Raw genomic sequence first — 14,474 nt, forward strand, 5'->3', positions numbered from 1 at the left:
ATATACATTGGAAAAAGGTTGAAAAGTATTGGCAGGCACAGGGCTTTATCACATACTATTTAACATACACCAAATATCCAAACTTCTTACGACATTTCCTGAAAAGTGGATCACATGTTGAATTTATGGAAGCACAAAATACATTAATTATCATTTAAAAATTAAATGGCAAATAAGCCACAGCTTAAATAAGTTTATTTCCGTTTTTAAAGGCAACTTGTGTAGAATTGTAAAAGGTGTTTTTGAAGGCTTATAAGCAGAAAAATAAATAATTCAATAATTTTTTTTATTTATTTACCTGAATGTTTTTTTTTTTTAAACTGGATGGTATTTATTCCATAGGTCCTTTCGAGCGTATAACTCATCATTAGTGGAAAACATATCCATTCTCCAGGCTGACAATTAAAAAAGTAAGCCTTCTAAAACACTTTATTCTTTAAAAAAATGCTACAAGCAAACCACGCCGCAGAATTGTCTTGTTCTATTTAGAAATATTATAGAAACTGGATTTAATTTAGTTTCAATGATTAGACTACACAAGTTGCCTTTAAAAACGGAAATAAGTTTATTTAAGCAGTGAGCTATTTCCCATTTAATTTTTATAAATGTGCACGCACGCGAGAGGTTATTAATTTGTATATTACTTTGCAAAAGGACATCTCATTAATTCACATTTTATTCTATTTACGGTGGGAGTGTCCAGTTATTTCTGGTGGACTTATTTTTAAATGATTGCAATATAGTGCTATACCAAAAATTAAAAGGCTCCTCTCGTCTAAAAATAATTGTGTCACCTAAATTTTCTCATGAAATTAAATTCTGTGCATTATATATATATATATATATATATGATATTTTAGTTAATAATAAATAAAGTTGTATTCCTGTCTGTTCATAATTTGATTAATATGTACAAAAGGTACACCGTTTCACAAATTAATTTTCATACAGACATACACTTATATTCCAGCTTGATTTCTATATATACTATTTAGTCAAAGGGAATCTATATTCAAAGAGTAACGTCATTTGCATATTACATTAAGGAAAATCTATTTTAATAATTAGCTCCATGTTAGTAATTGTTTGTTCTAATAGAAGTAATATACAAATTAATAACCTGTTCTGAATATAACAAGGCCGATAGCCATTAGTCGTGTGCTCTCATGTAATGAATGTGAATGACATGAAATTCTTAAAGATAAACTAAAATGACCGAAAAATGGGCTGAAATGACTTAAATAAATAAAAAGTAAATGACTTAGAATGACTTTAATGAACTTAAGGATGAATTGAATGACCTTAAGAATGACTTGAATGCTTAAAAAATAACTGGAATCCTTCAAAAACAACCTGAATGATCTGAAGAATGACTTGAATGGCTTTGAGACTGATTGGTTGTAAGTGGGTGATCATTTTACATTAAATTAATACAGAAAAGTGATTCCCCACTTTATATCACAAAGTTACAAACATAAGTACAGCATGTAGTAAGGACAGATACTACACTTTGATCTTGACCAAAAGGCCAAGAAATGGGTATTTATTTGCTCACTCACCGAGCAAATTAGGCACAAGGCCGATTTTTAATGTGAGGAGTGAAGGGGAAATGGGGACCAACTCACTGGGGAGTAGGGGAGCTGGATAGTGACAATTGGTATGAAGGGTTGCCCCTACATTGACCAAGATCTTATATGTGGGGTTGTCCCCACATACGGTCTTTGCTTGCAGTATCTGTTCCGGCAGATACTACACTTTGAGATATTAAATCTTTTATTCATGTTAAAAATACAGTGAAAATCAACAATGCACAAAAAACTTAGGCACATGGCCAACTCAAAAGAGGGGATTGTGGGGGTCGTTGGTCATCCTTGTCACTCCAGAACTAAACAAAATCAAGTTTCTCTCGATACTACACTTTGATCTTGGTCAAAAGGCCAAGAAAAGCTTAAAAAGCTAAGAACAGCATCTATTAACAGACCTTTGATCTTAACCAAAAAGGCCAAGCACAAAATTGTTACGAACAGACCGACCGAGTGACTTCTAGAGTTGCTTGCATGAGACTAAAAATGGTATTTAACCTCATTGTTAATGTGATAAATGACCTAACATTATAAATACATAAAATTAATCTAACAAACCAATATTTGATTCTCTCTAGCCATTTATTCTTTTCTGCATGTTCTTTACAATACAAGAACGTCTCATTTCAAGAAATACCTATTCCGACTATGAATATTGTTACACTGAAAAGATTTTTCAATTATCTAAAAAGTGCATCTCTATACAACATTCAGAACAGAAAAAAATCTATATTAATCTATCTTTGTTAGCTACTAGATAAATAGGTACATTTGTTTACAATAAACATTAAACTATTTCATATAATTAATTGTATACCATAATATTAGGTAAAATAAGAGGGTGGACCTGTAAATTCACCATTATCCACTCATCTGTCTGCATTTTTCTCCATAACTACACTTTGGAATTTTTGCACAAACATTAAACATGATACAAGTAAAAAAAAGTAACAGAATGGATTTTCTGGGGAAACCCCGGTTGCCCCTCTTAGGGGTGCCTTTCCGGTTAAAATGGCTAAAATTGACACTTTTGTGCTTAAAAAAAAAAAAAAAAATTGATGCCTTGGATTTTATAAAACTTTCTGAAAAGTTTTAACTAACTGATTTCTATATAATTTTGTTTGTCTATACTTCGCGATAACTCTTGGGTGTGCCCCAGGGGGCTGTTTTAGGGCTAATCAAAACACTACATTTTGGGGACTATTTTACCATATTTGTCCAAAATTTTCTGTGTATGTCTATTTAGCAGTTTTGCATGGTGCTGAACTCAAATTTAAATATGTTAAGGCCTTGGAGATTTGAGGCTAAATGGGGTGGGGAGGGCAAATGATGGACTTAGTAATTTCTTTTATTGCATGGTACAGAACTGAAATTTACATATGTTAAGGCCTAAAACTTCACTGTTCATTTTTATGTCCACTGGGGGCATTTGGGACTAAATGAGGGGGGGTAATGCTGAACTTAGTCATTTTTTTTATGCCTCGTTCACTGTGTATTCACAGGGGACCATGCATGTTTCACTTGTTCCTTCTAACATCGATTAATATTTTTTTTTTTCAATTACATGCTATAAGCGATTGATTATTCTTCTGGGATATTTTTTTTTATTATAGAAACATAAAATGGTGGAGCTTATTATTCTTGAACAGTTTCTTAGTAAGTCTATTCTGATCTATTTTTTTTTTTTTTTTAATAAGGACCAAAAGAATAACAATTGCATGGCGACATTTCCATAAAAAGGTTTTTCTTTGAAGAATTTTTTTTTTGTTTTTTTTAACCAATACAACATATTTTCTCCAATTTTTAAAAAAAATTTAATCCTCATTTCACACATTACGATTTTTTCTTTTTACAAGTTTGAGCCAAGTATAATAACCCAGCTTGACACAATCTTTAAAAAGTGTTTGCAAACCTACTTATTAACAATGTGAACGATGTGCACAGAGAGAGGGAGAGAGACAGAGAGAGAGAGAGAGAGAGAGAGAGAAAGAAAGAAAAATGGAGAATACCAGAAATTCTAACCAGATACGATAACAGATAAAAGTTGTATCAAAATGAGGTCAGTTGGTTCTTTTTCTTTAGTTCAATTTTTACTATTTTGCAAAAGTTACGCAATTGACACAACCATAAAGAACCATCAAAATGTGAAAACGATCTACCGTTGCAACATTGGTACTTTGTGATTAGCAAGTGGCGATTATTTGGTTTGAAAAGAAAAACAACTTGTTTAAAAATTGGATAAACGATTATGTCTTTCAACCTAAACTACACAGAAAATAATTTGAAATACCAATTCTCGTTAAGTAGAGAATTGAGACTTCTTTGAAATCAGAAAAAAAAGAAAAAGGTTCATTTTCTATACTCATAATTATGAAATAAGTTGGAATCCTTAGGTTAAACAACTTTACTAGTGGAAAGGGTGAGGAGTTGATGTGATGAGCACTTCAAAATTACTGAAATTTCTAAAGATCAAATAACATTTTTGTATTGAAAACTTATTGGTAGGAATGATTTCAAAATCCCAATCTACCAAACAATATTTAAAAAAATATTTAACAACAACAAAACAAAAAACAAAACAAATAATTAAGCAACACATCACTTTTCAAAAACCAATATCAAATATTAAGTTCGATCAGATGTCCTGCTGGTTTGGCAGGCCGAGAGCAGACTGAAGGCATTTCCTTGAAATAGCAGTGATGGAATGTCACTCAAAGCCAAGTCAATTCATGATGGCTTCTGGTGTGGTGATGGTTCTATCGGTCTGCATTAATTGACCGGAACACAAATATGTCGCGAAGACCAGCATATTTTGATCGCCTACACTGCTGCATGTTCAGAGTTTGTTGCTGATAAGGGTGCAAATGTATTGACATAAGTCACATCCCATATTAGCAACTTTCTATTTGCAAAGGAAAGCATTGCTAGGCCATTTGCCACCCCCTTTTTAAAGACAAACTGGTTTGAGAATCAACGGAAGCCAGCAATTAGATTTTGAATCCAGATAAATATTTTTTGCATGATCAAGTTAAAATAGCAATAACATGTTTAGAATAATCTGTACGCTTTAATAAAGAAAAGTGCATGTACACATCTGCAGCTTTTTGATGAAATAAAAGAATTTGATCTGTATATTCCTTTGATATATTCTGTGAGATTGGAAGTAATTGTACGAGATGTTTACAGATATTTTTAGTTTCAAAACTGAAAAAAAACAAAAAAAAAACTATTGCGAATATGCTCCTGCTTGTCACAGCTCCTGTCTCACTATGAGAACATCCCACATGATATTCAAGATGGAGATAGTGTAGACGTCATCTGTATAGATTTCGCAAAAACTATCAACAAAGTAGACATCAGTATACTCCTGTATAAAATTCGCTCGCTCGGAGTTTGTAGAAAACTTGGGATATGGATACATAGCTTCCTCTCGGACAGGACGCAAAAAATAACGATTCGAGGGAGTTTATCAGAGGCAAGTGAGGTCATCAGCGGCGTACCACAAGGTTCAGTATTAGGTCCTCTTGTTTCTTATAATGGTTACTAACAGATAGAGACCTGGAACACACCAGAGCAACATCTTTAGCTGACGACGCATGAATCATGAAAAAGATCCCCACACCACATAACTCAAAACTTTTACAAGACCTCAACAAAATTATAAAATGGGCTAATGACACAACAATATGTCTCTAAACGGAGATAAATTTGAACTACTCCAATACGGGAATAAAGACCATCAAAGAAAAATCTGGATACTGGTGTGGGCAACAAGAAATCACATCAAAGGAGTAATGAAGGATCTAGGGGTTTATATGAGCAAAGATGCCATCTTCACACAACATATTGACCACACTACAGCGGTCGCTAGGCAACTAACAGGATGGACACCGAGAACCTTCAGGAGTAGTAAGAACAGTGAGTGCTTGTTCACATTACAGAAATCCTTGTCTTCACAAGGCTGGAATACTCTTCTCAACTGTGGTCTCCACAAAAAGTAACAGATATATGCAAAATAGAAACACCCCAGAGAACATTCACCAGCAAAATATGTGGAGTAGACCAAATGAATTACTGGAAGAAGCTGAGAGAATTGCAACTGCATTCACTACAAAGAGTTGAAGAGAATGATATCTTATATATGGAAAATCTTGGAAGGAAGGATTCCAAACACAACAATAGTAGAAATAATCCACCAGCGGCGAGGGAGGATGTGCTATATAAAAACCACACCTGGAACTACACAAAGGATCAATCCTTCATCCACCACGGTGACACAAGTACATTCAACTGTATTCCAGCTGAAATAAGAAAAATAAGGGGAGAGTGTTCTCCTACACTTTCAAGAAACATCTGGACATCTGGCTGGAAAAGATACCTGACCAACTATCAACATCCGGCTACCCTAGTCCCAACCTCACTTATCTGGTGAACTGGACCTCTGTAAGAAGTAGTCAGCCTGGGTGCAGTGGAGCCCCAGCTCAGCTGTGTCAATAACCAACGGAATAACAAACAAAATATGCTATTTTGCGAGTATACATAATGTTGAATTTGTTAATGAATAGTGGATTGCTATTGACCTAAGCTATGAAATGGGAGAAGGTAATGCCAAGGAAGATGGTACCATGATGAACAAAATATACTAGCTCTTGCCCAATAACAGAACAGATACTATGTGAATTTTTTAGATCAGGATTATTTGAATTATTCAGACTACGAGCGTTCTTCTCTCAATGCATTTTTCTGTTCCATCGACGAAATGTTGCATCCCTCTGCTTGTTCTACAAGTACTTTAATGGTGATTGCCCCAACAAACTGCAAGCACTTGTACCCCCCTGACGTAAATACCCGACAAGCAGCTAAATCCCACCCCTTCACAGTAGAGATCCTTAGATGTAAGAGAACCTTCTACTCTAGTAGTTTCTTCCCCAGAATCGCTAGACTTTGGAATTCCTTGTGGTTCTTGCTTCCAACTGTACTGACATGCAGAAGTTCAAGTGTAACGTGAACTGACATAGTACCCCTCTAGCGTATGTCACTGATAGTAGCCCCCTACATCAAAGTGGCAATGTGCCCTGAGACAGTAGCAAAGGAACACAAGGAAATCTGACTCATCTTTTTTAGTTGAAATAAAAGGCATTTATTCATGGTACTTAAAAAAAAAAAAAAAAAAAAAAGCATTGCATTTCGTTTTAAAAGTCTTGAACATGTGCTTTAAAAGTCTCTCACGCCACCACATGGCCACACATCCACCTCATGCCGGCACACCTTGCTGATCTTCTCACCATGTGGTGTCTTGTTCTACGATTTTTCTTTCCCTTCTCTTCCTCTGCTGTGACGTCACATTATGTAGCGGCTTAGTCATTTGCTGACGGGTCATTACAGTAATGCACAATTCTATTTCTAGTATCACCCACAGTGAGGGTTGCACCTTCAACCTCCAGAAAAGTGTCACTTAGAATTAAATTTACCTAGTACTTAATCTGTTACATTATAGATCCATGTATGAATTTCGGGAACTTTAAACATTGTTTTTAGCTGTATAATCTTACAACTACACATTAATATATATATTAGTGATGAGGCGATTCTAATATCCCCCCACCCCCGATTCTGATTCTTTAAACATTAATAATTATGAAATGGTTAATTGTCCCCGATTACTGTAAAAACACATCTTAAATGTGCATGAATTTCCTCAAACGTAAAAACACTTTTATGAAGAGGTTATCTATAGATTTTAGTTTTACTAGAAGTTTCAATCGATAAACATTTATCTTTATTATTATTAGAAGTGGAAGATTTTTCTTAAACGGAAATCAAATAAAAAAAGATAAAGGAATTGATTTTGGCATCGAAAAATAGGCACAAAGTTTCCGATTCTGATTCCGATTAATCGTTTCAACATTAATTTTTATATATATATATATATATATATATATATATATATATATATATATATATATATACATACACACACACACACACACACATATATATATACTAGCAAAAGTATCCGTCGTTGACTGGGTTCAAAAACAGCCTACAGAAAATGGACTCTGATTTATGAAAGTATGATAGGTTATGAAAAGGAAGGGTTGTAAAGAGATAGCTTCGAATTTGGGGGTACCAAAACCAAAGCAAAATATGATGAAAGTAAAAATAAAATAGATAAACCCCATAATTTATTATACCATACCTGTTCACACTGAAACATTTATCACAATATTCTGTGGATCTATATTAAAAAACCTTGTTAAACTTTGTGACATATTTCCATTCTATGGAGGTCAGGCACGAACGAACACCCCATAGTTTTATTATACCATATTTCTTCAAACTGAAACATAATTATCAAAGTATACTTACGCAGATAGATATGAAAAGTCTTTATTAAAGTTTGTGCCTATTTCCATTCTATGGAGGCCAGGCGTGAATGCAGACCCCACCATTTTATTATACCATCCCTATTTAAGTTAAAACATACTTATCAAAGTATTATGTACATCTATATCAAAAACACTTGTAAACGTTTTTAAATTTAAAATTTTTTTTATTTCCATACTTTGTGGACCAGGCGCAAACGCAGACCCCACAATTTTAATGAACCACCTTTCTGCAAGATCAAACATACCCATTCCTGTGTCTCGATACATCTATCATTATATGTAATCAGTTTTTTAAAATAGTCAACCATATAGGAGCCTATTCGTGACCAGACACACACACACCTTTATATTATAGATATATATTTTTTGTGACGTCATCTTATTTATTGTTACTCACTTGATGGTTTCAAAAAAATAAACAATGCTCCCATTCATTTTAACCAGATAATGAATATAGATGCGGCGAGTCTGTTCACAAAAGTATCCACTGATGATTAAAGTTGATTTAACGGTGGTAAGTTGGTTTCAGATACTTAACTAGAAGAACACACTTGCATCTCAATTGATAATATGATGGAGATGTTGACCTGTGTAGAAAATACATTTTGTGATGAGATCTCATATTGGCAGGAAGGTTTTATGGATCACCATTATCCACAATACTGACCAATATATATTTGTAATACTTAGAGGAATGACATTAGGATCAACACCACTAAAGCCAACGATGTTTGTTGCTATGATATGTGAATGATACATTCATACTCTGGCCTCAGAGAAATGTTTAACTATTAATGCATTGGAGTTTAAGTCACCTGTATAACGAAAACCAACTTTTATTAGACAATATCTAAATTTAACTGCCACCATCCATATAATGCAAAGAAAGGAATCGTCCGTTGTCCACAACATTGCGCAAACGCAATATGTAGTTACAGCAATATGTAGTTACAGCAACATGTAGTTACAGCAATATGTCAAGAGGAGATGGATAGTTAAAGAAAACTCTCCGATGAAACAACTATCCAGAGAGCATGACATCAGCTGCAAGAAACCAAACGCCAAACGACACCACACGAAAACTTGTCAAAGTTTGTATACAATACACGAAGGGCTTATCAGAAAAAAAAATTCAAAGAATATATAAATCATGATATCAGGAGGCTTTTAAATTGAGCATTAAAACACAGTAAAATATAATTAGAAGTAATAGTATGGCTCCGACTTCAGACAGATACCAACTCTTCTGAGAGAGTGAATGCATAAACGAACAGTTGCAGAGATAATAGTTTTGCAGTAAATTTTAAAGTATAATTATATTTATTACTAGAAGAATATTGAGAAACCCAACCAACTCCTGTTGAAACCCATACAAGTAGTGATAATCGAAAATAATAATTGCGTATTATCTATCATGTTCGTTAAAAATAATGAACATTTAAACGTTCGTATTTCACAACTAAGAGTAACATAGTACATATGTAAAAACACAGACTTTTTTTTACTTTTTATATCTGAGATTTTTACATAATTGTTTTCTATATACACACACACACACACACATTGGAAGGAAGGTACTATTTTATAGGATCAAGTATTTGTAAATAAATTAAATTTTCTGAGGCATATTTGTAAGACTTAATTAGATTAAACAAATAGTTTATACAAAAACTGCACCTAGATTTATGAAATTTAAATGAAAAGTAAAAATAAATAGAAATAAATAAAAAAAAAAATTAAAAAAAACAAAAAAAAACGATGAACAGTTAAACAATCATATGGTCATAACTAAGAGTGAACGTCTTTGCATCAACAAACAGACAGGGATTGTTAGATTTTTGTAAATATGGTCATCTTAGTTTCTATGACAATGGACCTGTTAGGTCTATCACGTTTTTGTGTGGCAGATCTAAAAATTTACCCAGTTACTATGGAAACATGTTTGAACTGTGACTATGATAAAGTTGCATTTTCTTTGCTACCATTTAACTCTTTTGTGGATTCTGTAAGAGTTAACTTGTAAATAAACAAACAAAAGATGCACACATTTTTGGAAGAATTGCGTTTGTAATTTATTTGATTAGAGTGCATCCTTTTCCAAGTTTGTTTCTCTATATGCAGGCTACAAATGCAGCAGCAATCATACTGGAAACCAAAGCAGTCATGCATGATTAAGAAAAGTGAAAAATATACTGTTTAGTCAGTTTTAAGTTAAAAGAAATGTAGGGTTCTTTTCTTATGCATATTAAGAATGTTCATAGATTAAGACATTAAGCCATACACTCCTGATGTTATGCAATGTTCTGCTAAAAATCTAATAAAAAATTTCACGTTATAAAAAGTAAAGCCAGGTAAAGCCACCATAAGTGGTCGATATTCCCAGTAACACACGTGAGATGCAGTTTGTGATTTCTACTAAATATTTTTATTTTATTATAAATTATCAATTATTTTTTTGGATTTCTTTTCATTTAATATTTAATCCTGATCAATATTTGCTTTTGCGTTACATTTACCTGCTATGTCCTCATGCAGTGTTATCAGAATTTCATACAATTTCAGATAATACGGTCTTTGCTAAAGTAATATGCATTGCTCCACATATTTAAGATTTTAATACTATTTATTAAGAGTCAATTTTCTCCTTCCCGCTCATTTTTTTCAAACTCTTACAGAGAAATAAACACTTGAAAACCTTAGTTCATCTTTCAATTTATTTTAAAGATTTCACAATCGTTCCATACAAATTTACTAATACAAAAGTTCATATTTTTGCATTAGTTACAAATAATACAACTATAGTTAATGGCAGGTGCTCTTTATTTCTTTGGTTATAACAAAGTATCCGATTACGTCACATTAGTTAAATATTAAAAGATGGTTTTAATCTCGGATTTTAAGATTTAAGCGATAGTTACATTAGAAAAGATTAGTTGGTTCAATAAATCTTTACACATTTAAATAATTTTAAGATTCTCTAATCAGGGCTTGATACCAAAAAGTTTTTCTGTTTTCTGAGAAAAAAAACAATGCAGTCATTTAAGTTCTAATTTTACTCAATTTGCAATCTATAGCAATTTTATCAAAAATACACTGCAATATTTGGAGGGTCTGAACTTATTAATTTATTAGCGTCCATGATCTTTAATTTGTTATTTAAAATTTATTTTTTGGACAAATAGCCATATTTCAGTAAGATCTGTACAGGGTGGACCAATAAAATTATCACTAAATTAAAGACAGCATGATTCCATTTCCGTTTGATGAAAATCGTTTTTCTTTTTTGTTGCAGACCATTTACTAGTTGGCCAGTTGTGTACAAATCCCAAGAGCGATAGGAGCCTTCTATCATGTCTGAAAGTGACACAATGTTCAACAAGCGAGATCGAAGATGCGCCACTGTACAGCTCATGCTCTAAACTGATCCAAGTTATGACAATAGGACCATCGCTAGCACCCTCAAAATGCATCGCTAGATTGCCACGAATAACAGATGTGCTCAGGGTAATGAAACAAAGTTTCCGACCACGGTTATGGTCTTTGGTGTGATTTCAAGTGAAGGCCACATCATGCCACCTCACATCTTCAAAGTTGGCTTTAAAGTCAGCATCAAAGTGTACCTGGATGTGCTGAAGAGAGTGGTCATCCCCTGATGCAATCAGGTGGCTGCTGGCAGACCCTGGGTATGGTAGTAGGACTTGGCACCGGCCTACAAGTTCAAAGAGACCCAGGTTTGGCTTGAGAAGGAGGAGTGCTATGACTTTGTACCCTTCTCTCACTGCGCCCCCCTCTCCTCCCCAGACCTGAACCTGCTGGACTATTTTGTTTGGTCGTATGACAAAAACATCACCAATCTCCCACAACAAAAACACTTACACCTAGCCGATGCATATTCGCAACACTGAGGTCTCACGTTTTCATTTTTTTTTTTTACCATGAAAAATCTAGAATGGAATTTTGTAAATACTCATAACCCACAATTTATATGATTAGTTTTTTTGTTTTTTTTTTGTGGGGGGGGGGGGTCTTGCCCTGTCATAAAATATATTTTAATTCATGCAGATTACATACTTATTACAGAGCCAATACTCTATTGAAGATATATATAAATACTGACTTTAAAAGTAAAAAAAAAAAAAAAAGGCTTGGGTGTCATCAGAGTAAAAACCATAATACTTAGTACTCCAACAATGTTCCCTACCATTTGAGCTACCAACAGATAGATGAAAAAGGTTTAAAATTAAACCACTTCAAGCCATGAATGAATTTACGCATGCGCAAAAGCAATAAAAATATGCCTGCAAGTTGAAATGAACATTTTGCGTTTCAACTTATTGAAATATTTCTGTATTCAGTATTCATCCATCCAAACAAAGATTTTATTTGTTAGAAACCGTCCTTGGTGTATGATTACCATTTCTGGTTAATTTCAGTGTTATGTGACCAGTAGTTTAAGAGCTTATTGGTCAAATATTTTCGCACATACACAGGTTTTATTTATATACTAGCAGGCCTGCATTGCCCAGTCAGAAAATACCATAAATATTATATTTTAATGCAGATTTCTTATTACAAACAGAAATACTAGAAGGTATTAAAGGTAACGTTTCAAAAGAGAAACAGTAAAAAGAAAAACAAAACAAAATGCGAGTATTGTTTTTTTCGAAACAGTTAATTTCTTTTAAGTAAAAAAATACTCAAGCTGAGATCAAAACCAAAAGCTAAAGACAGCAATCAAGTATGATAACCATTAGACCAGCTTGACACGACCTTTAAAAAGTGTTTTCAAACCTACTTATTCTTAACACAAGTAATCTGTCATGTGAACGATTCGCGCATGTGCATTCGTGAAACAATTGACAAAAAAATAAAAAATCCGATGACCTCCACGTAACAATTTTTCAATTTTGAACCCTGAGCAGCCAGTTTTTCCAGATAAAAACCAATTAAAAAAGTTTTCCACATATATGAATAGCCTATATACCAAATTGCAAGTCTGTAGATCAAACATTCGTTGAGTATATAGGTTGAGAAGTGTCCACACACACTTTTATAGATGAAATGAAAGAATGCACTAGAGTCTAGTAAATCTTTTCAAGTAATTTTGTGCAAATAAAGTATTTTTTAAAGATTTTTAGTAATAAATCTTATATATAAAACTCACTGTCTGTCTTCATATTTTCAAACTATCTCTTTCGAAACGAAAAGTCAGAGTGGCGCTAGGGGCCACAAATGATTGGATTTTTTATGGACCATTCTTTTATAGATCTTTAGCCGGTTAAAATAGTTTTTAAAGGGTCAAAATTGAAAAAAAAAAAAAAAAAAATTCGTTATACATTTTTTACATTCATCTCAATCTATTTTAAATTTTTAACTAGTGTTTAACTAGTTTAAATTTAATTAAAGTTAATTTTTAACTAATTTTTAACTAGTGTGTGTCACGTTGGTACAGTGGAAAATTCACTAACTTTGAATGATACGGTTTCGATTCTAATTAACGGCATTATATATATATATATATATATATATATATATACTTTTGAAATCACAACTCTATAATAATATATGAAATCTGGATAAATTAAAATCTATTTAAGTATATTTTACGATCGGGCCAAGCCCCCACCCCACCTCCACCAAAGCTAGTTATAAATAAAAAAAATTCTGCTATTATGGATTAAAATCTATTAAGAGAAAGAATAATCCATATGTTTAATTTCGGGACAATTTTAAACTTTTTTTTTTTTTTATCTATAAAGCGATAATAATTTATAATGTAAAAAAATTATTTACACTAGGTAAATGGATTTGAAGAATTTGCTTGTTGATGTAATTTTGTCATTACTGTAGGGTGGCTGGAACCAAACAGAGGCTTCCTCATTTGCGAGTGGAAGAGAACTATACAATTATTTGTGTCCACCATTAAAGTGCCTCTCATCGACAGCCAACATTTTTTTCACATTAAAAACTGACTTGAGGGACAATTTCTACTCCATCAGGTTGTTCAACCTTTTTAAACAATATAAGTCTCTCTCGGACTGCTTTCCACATTGCACTCTTATTTATGCACCAACAAGCAACTGCTTCAACTTCATAGAAAAGAGAAAGGAAAGCATCTAGATTTTATGTTCTTTTGGAATATTCCGTTTTGAAAGATTAAAAGTGTAGTTAATGTCACTGATAGCATATGTACGAATTTCATGAATAATTTAGTCAAGAATAACAGAATATATATTTTTTTTTTTTGCAGACTTATCCTCATCTTCATAATTGTTGTCTCACGATGTTTCGGCCAACTATTCCCCTGGTCTTCTTCGAATGGTTAATCACAGCATGATAGGAATGCCGAGTCTCTTAACTGTATCCGCAGTAATTACTGCCTTCCATAGTTGTTGTTGTCTTGCCACGTTTTGGCCAACTAATCCCCTGGCCTGCTTTGGTAGGATTGAAACCGCTATCTTCAGACAATGCTCACCTGAAACTTTAGAGATTCAACACCTGT

The 14,474-nt window shown here is 33.1% G+C and overlaps 1 protein-coding gene, 1 long non-coding RNA gene and 1 pseudogene across 45 annotated transcripts in view; 1 reads left to right on the forward strand and 2 right to left on the reverse strand.

The window, feature by feature from the left end:
* Window positions 1-14,474, reverse strand: part of LOC145292850 (uncharacterized) — a 200,518-nt gene that overhangs the window by 145,105 nt on the left and 40,939 nt on the right. The gene's annotated exons all lie outside the window — the stretch shown is intronic.
* The window catches only part of LOC145292853 (uncharacterized), a 62,409-nt gene that overhangs the window by 20,234 nt on the left and 27,701 nt on the right, over window positions 1-14,474 (forward strand). The window lies entirely within an intron of this gene.
* Window positions 1,404-1,540, reverse strand: LOC145293564 (U2 spliceosomal RNA; annotated as a pseudogene).

The sequence above is a fragment of the Euprymna scolopes genome, chromosome 14 (genome assembly GCF_053919585.1).
Source record: "Euprymna scolopes isolate OS-2025 chromosome 14, ASM5391958v1, whole genome shotgun sequence".
Taxonomy (NCBI): Eukaryota; Metazoa; Mollusca; class Cephalopoda; order Sepiida; family Sepiolidae; genus Euprymna; species Euprymna scolopes.